The 5,688-nt window shown below is 42.7% G+C and overlaps 1 pseudogene across 1 annotated transcript; it reads right to left on the reverse strand.

Annotated features, from left to right (window-relative positions):
- Window positions 1–1,106: 1,106 nt before the first annotated feature.
- Window positions 1,107–4,157, reverse strand: LOC311148756 (leiomodin-2-like; annotated as a pseudogene). The gene is made up of 3 exons: window positions 3,892–4,157; window positions 1,462–2,643; window positions 1,107–1,112 (listed from the first exon to the last, which is right to left on the reverse strand). The product of its transcript is annotated as a leiomodin-2-like (transcript).
- Between the last annotated feature and the right edge of the window lie 1,531 nt (window positions 4,158–5,688).

Consider the following 5,688-nt stretch of genomic DNA (forward strand, 5'->3'; position numbering starts at 1 on the left):
ACAGAAGAAGTGGTAACACTAAACATGAACTCTGAGTCAAAGACAATTGCATTGCTTTCATAGGAATTACATAACAGATTTATAACGACTGATGTCTGGTTGTGTATTTTCAAATTATGAATATTATGACATTGGGATGATGTATCAACCATTTAAGGGAACAATTCACTTGCTCTTTTCTCCCTCCTCCCCACCACCCATCAATCACTGAGTATAAATCATTAATTTAAATGACCATTGAACAGGAGGAAATCTTACTGATTGTGCCTTTAATCTATATGCAATCAAGTCCAGTATAGTATTTTTCACTACATGACAGAAAAATATTTACATATCAAACAAAATGTAAAAATATATAATCATATGTAAAAATGAAGCAGAAAGTTTCAGAGTAATACATATAAACAAATTATTATGTTTTCATTCAATTGTATTTTCATATTTAGCCTTAAAGTGATACGTTTAATATTTTTAAATACATTATTAAGTGGGTGCGGTATTTGTGCAGAACTGTTCTTAATCAGATCAGGTATTCCTTTCTCCCTGCATGAAAAAATTAACATAGATCTTGCTGGAGATTCACCTGCAATAACAAAGAATGTGTCAGTCAGTGACAGCTCAACACGTCCTACTGACGGATACCATGTAACCATCTGTGCAATAAGTAGATGGGTATTTCAGGAGAGAGAGAGAGAGTGTTGGCGTGGTGAGAGAAATAGCTTGGCTGGTGTACCATTAAGTTGTTTGTAAGCGGTGCTGATTTTGGTGGGGGTCACATTGAGTGTGAAGAGAGATCCACACATCTTACCATTTATTCATAACAGTTCACAACCCTCTTATCTCACTGCAAATTGTACCCTATTTGAATTAGAATCAGTACCTTTCTTTAAACTTTGGGGTCATGGACTTTATAACTTTTATTCTGGTCTAATAATTTCCCTCTTTTACTCTTCTTGTCAAACATATTTTTAAACTGACCGCCTCATGGTGATCCATGCTGTAGTTTGTTTGGTCTCTTAGCACACTGTCAACCCGTGTGCATCAGTGCTCTAAGCCATTAGTCTTATCGAGTCAGGGGTGAAAATGTCGAGCTATTTATAACTGCATTAAGTCTGAGGAATTCACAGGGTTACAAAGGCTGTCATCTGTTGATAGCACTGTTTACACTAAGGCTGTTTAATGACTTTTGGAAGAGTGTTTCAAGAAAGTTTCACTCATTTAGAATTCCCTTCAGTTAAGAGGTTATTTGCAGCATTGTATGGAAAGTACAACTGAGTTTTGATTTGGGGTTCACTCCAGTAGGTTTATCCAGTGTATTATATGAAAGTAAACTTTGTTTTTCTACTTACAACACCATTAGGCTTGATCGAGTGAGCTTTCTCAGCTTTTACATTTATGTGCTAATATAATTTTTCTGTCACTGGTTCACTGATTGGATGCTTGTGCGTCTTTCATACTTACCCATTTGAATGATCTAATGCTGCTGCCACGAATAGCCGGCATCAGATCATCGCGGGTCGACCTCTGAGGTGTTAGTGGCCAGGATGGGTCGTCTTTCTTCTTTCGCGAAGAAGGCTTCAGAGCATTCTACAGCTCCTTGAGAATGTCAGAGCTCTCATTCTCGTTTGCCCCGTTTTTGCCCCTCTTGAATTTGGGTTTGACACTTTGTGCTCCCTTCATGTTGTTTGATCATCTCTGCAATCTTCCTGGTTGGTGTATTCCTCTCAGACTGCATGTATTGGAGAGGACCAGGGTGATATTTTTTTTGTTTTAAGGAGGTGATCTAGAAACTAGGCCTGTTGGAGCTGCATCATCCCTGGGCTGGACTGTTGCTTCAGGATTTCCTTGCTCCCTCTGTTGCTGCAGCCGCATCTCCCTCTGTCGGTCCTGGTTGCGGGTCAGAATACTGGTGACGGTCATCCTGGGGCCTGGCAGCCCAGCTTGAGGAGGGTGTTGTCCCTCAGAAGGCAAACTATCTCCATCTCAACCTGTCCCCTGCAGATGTGCCTCTGGTTGTGGAAGCGCAGCTCCACCAGAGTACCGTTTTGTTGAAGCAATGCCAACAGCGCCAAGATGCCGCAGCCAGACACAACGTTGGACTCGATGTTGAGGTTGGTGATGGAGTAGTTTTCTCTGAGCATCTTGGCGATGGTGAAGGCAACCCGGTCATCGGCGCGGGTGTTGGAAAGGCTGAAAACGCGTACGTGTGTGTTGGCGCTCAGAGCTTCTGAAAAACGCAGCAAGGTCTCCTGAGAGATGTCTTCGATGTTGTTGTTTGAGGTTGAGCTCGCACATCGTGGGATCATCGCTAAGGATCCGTTCAAGTGCCTCGTCAATCACGATGGAGTCTGTCTGGAGTCACATTTAGGTTTTGGTCTGTGGTTGTCGTCCTCAAGTCCCCACTTCCTAAACCATCCTCTTGGTTTCTTGACAGGTGGTCAACAACGTTCTGTCTACAGGCTCCTGTTTGCATTTGTTCTTCTCCTCTTCATCCTCATCCTCACCTGCCTCGGCATCGCTGTCTTCCCTTCCATTTTGGCATTCCTCTTCCTCATCATTGTCCTCAGACTCGGTGACGTCACTGTCACTCTCTGTCACACATTCCTCTTCGCTCTTATCAGTCTTTCCCTCCTCCATGCTGTCCTGAATATCAGAACAGAGTGGAAAATTAGGTCCAGCCTTAACATTCCACTTAATGAGGAAATACCTCCAGAACTCTATGCTTACACAGAATCATAATAGCTGGTATTTCTGAGACAATGTATTTTTAGATTGTTTTCCACCGACTGATATGAAAATAACTCAATGGGCAATGAACGCAAAGTCTGCATATTGTTCAAACTCTTATACAATGATAAATGTTTTGCACGCTTCATTTGCATATATGCTTTCAAATGTTCTATAACCTTTTCCTTTACATCTGGCATTTAAATCTTCAATCAGTCTTATTTAAAATATTGAGTCTCAAATTATTGTGATTTCCATCATTGGCAAAAAATATGAATAAAAACATAATCTGTCTTCATTTTATTTTCAAAAAGGTTGGTTGCATAAAAAAAATGTTTCTGTAAAATGACTGTAATGCAGATGATAAGTAATCGGCCATTTCAATCAGCGAGACACTGATGTCCCTGCTAGTTCACAAGTAATTATGAAATTATTAACCTTTTCATGTCACATCTAAAAGACTTAATGGTTTGATTAAAATATATGTTGTTGTTTTTTCACCATCCAAAATAGGAAAGTGTTGTAAAGTGGGACATGTTACCTAAAAGGAAAACTCCACCCAAAAACTATATTTTGGTATTTGTTTCACACTTCATGCAAAATGCATTTTGAAAGTTATATATTATTTTACATTTTAGTCATTTTTAGCAGACGCTCTTATCCAGAGCGACTTACAGTTAGTGGTACATTATTTTTTATTATTTTTCATACTGGCCCCCCGTAGGAATCGAACCCACAACCCTGGCGTTGCAAACGCCATGGTCTACCAACTCAGCTACATCCCTGCCGGCCATTCCCTCCCCTATCCTGGGTCAATTGTGCGCCGCCCCATGGGTCTCCCGGTCGCGGCCGGCTACGACAGAGCCTGAATTCGAACCAGGAACTCTAGTGACACAGCTAGCACTGCGATGCAGTGCCTTAGACCACTGTGCCACTCGGGAGGTGAAAACGTGATTGCTGACATGCAAAGCATTTTGGGACTATATCAACAATGGACTAATAAAGCAAATACCAAAAGATAGTTTTGGGGTGGAATTTTCCTTTAATCTCAGATTGTTTTGTCTGAACTTGATCTTGTTTGGTCTGGAAACCCTCGGAAATTGACACATCTAAATAACTATTTGTTCTCTGGTTCAAGCCTGCATATACCACCCCCTTTCTTACCTGTTCAGGGGATTATTCAGATCTCCCATCCTCCAGCAGTTTGCATGTCTCGTCCTCCCAGTATTTCAGCAGCACCTCTCTGGAGAAGGTGTGTTGGTGGTCTGGTCTTTCAGCCTCAGCCCAATGGGTACGTTGTCGTCTGGGTCCATGTCTGTCAGCTCTTTCTCCAGCTCCTGGAGCTTCAAAGACGTCAGGCTGTCCAACAGCTCATCTTCATCCACCGATTTATACTTCTTCAGCTCTTTTCGGTACCCAAAGATACTCATGACGGCCTTGTCAGAAATGCTTGGATCTTAGTGAGGATTTTCTTCGACTGAATCTTCCAAACACTCTCTCAAAGCTAATGGGTAATGGTACAGGCGTGAGGCCAGAGATGCTGTGGATGTAGGGAGTCTGAGAGAAAGAGTGATGGTGAAAGAAAGAGAGCCTCTGTATATCTAATCTTCCAATCTGCCAGAGGAGCCTTAAAGGGAGGGGGATGTGTAACAAAGTGTCTGCCAATGATGCTCTCGCAAGTAATTTATACTGCAAAAATTTATGTTTATGCATTGTTTTCAGTACTTGGGGCAAGCAAATTGGCTTGTCCCAGTAGTGATGAGTAAAGTTGTAGTGACATATTTTGGGGATTTAGAGATATGTACAGCATATATTATTTTGAATGCTAGAAAGTAAACATTTTTAATATATTATATAGATCAATAATAACAGAAGGCTATTTAAATACCTTTTTTCTTAGAAATATAATACGTGTCACTAAGTTTTATATCATTGGTGTTACCGCCTTGAAAATCACTCATTACAAAGATATACAAGGACCTTGAGCGTTCCCTCCAGTGGCAAACTGGTATCGGGGGAGGGGAAATGCCTTTGTTTACCATCATAAACATCATCCTTCCTTCTTAATGTGAAAGATTTCAGTGTGCCCGACCACCAACCATGAAACACAACAGACTTTCACTTCTCCATGCAGAAAACACTGCTACTCCTACTGCTCTTTCCTCGTCTGATCATGTTCTCGCATAACCCGAGAGCATCTGGTCAGCGCGGCGGTGGCACAAGAATCCTCATCTCTCCCATCTGTCTATCTCCTCATTTGAATTCCATGCTGTCACAGTCACTAGCCCATTCAAGCTTAACATCCTTATCATTTATCGCCCTCCAGATTCCCTTGGAGAGTTCATCAATGAGCTTAACGCCTTGATAAGTTCCTTTCCTGAGGATGGCTCACCCCTCACAGTTCTGGGTGACTTTAACCTCCCTACGTCTGCCTTTGACTCATTTCTCTCTGCCTCCTTCTTTCCACTCCTTTCCTCTTTTGACCTCACCCTCTCACCGTCCCCCCATACTCACAAGGCAGGCAATACGCTTGACCTCATCTTTACTAGATGCTGTTCTTCTACTAATCTCACTGCAACTCCCCTCCAAGTCTCCGACCACTACTTTGTATCCTTTTCTCTCTCGCTCTCCTCCAACACTACTCACTCTGCCCCACTCAGATGGTAATGTGCCGTCACAACCTTTGCTCTCTCTCTCCCGCTACTCTCTTCTCTTCCATCCTATCATCTCTTCCCTCCGCTAAATCCTTCTCCCTCCGATCTCCTGATTCTGCCTCCTCAACCCTCCTCTCCTCCCTTTCTGCATCTTTTGACTCTCTATGTCCCCTGTCCTCCCGGCTGGCTCGGTCCTCCCCTCCTGCTTCGTGGCTTGATGACTCATTGCGAGCTCACAGAACAAGGCTCCGGGCAGCCGAGCGGAAATGGGGGAAAACTAGACTCCCTGCGGACCTGTCATCTTTTC

Source organism: Coregonus lavaretus, assembly GCF_964263955.1.
Source record: "Coregonus lavaretus genome assembly, chromosome: 21".
NCBI lineage: Eukaryota > Metazoa > Chordata > Actinopteri > Salmoniformes > Salmonidae > Coregonus > Coregonus lavaretus.